Source organism: Calidris pugnax, unplaced genomic scaffold (assembly GCF_001431845.1).
Source record: "Calidris pugnax isolate Ruff unplaced genomic scaffold, ASM143184v1 scaffold463, whole genome shotgun sequence".
NCBI classification, from domain to species: Eukaryota; Metazoa; Chordata; class Aves; order Charadriiformes; family Scolopacidae; genus Calidris; species Calidris pugnax.
Genome location: NW_015091252.1, coordinates 7,020 through 7,470, shown reverse-complemented (window position 1 = coordinate 7,470; position 451 = coordinate 7,020).

Genomic DNA, 451 nt, shown 5'->3' with positions numbered 1-451 from the left:
GGGGCACAGGCAAGGTGCAGGATCAGGGGCGGTGGGGCAGACAAGGGGGCAGGCAGCAGGCAGGGGCTGTGGGGTGGCAGGGCGCAGGCAGGGGAGCAGGCAAGGTGTGGGATTAGGGGCAGTGGGGCAGGAAGGGCTCAGGCAAGGGAGCAGGGGCAGTGGGGCAGGGAAGGAGCAGGCAGGATGCAGGTGAGTGTGGGATGGGGGCAGAGGGGCAGGCAGAGAGTGGAGAGGGAGCAGGGGCAGCAGGGCAGGCAGGGAGGGGGCAGGATGTGGGGGCAGTGGGGCAGGCAGGGAGTAGGGGCAGTAGGGCAGGCAGAACCCTTGGAGGGTGGAGGATCAGGGCAGTGGGGCAGGCAGGCCAGAGGTAGGGCGTGGGGTTGGGGCAGGGAGGGAACTGGCAGGATGCAGGCAGACTTTGGGATGGGGGCAGTGGGGCACGCAGGATGCA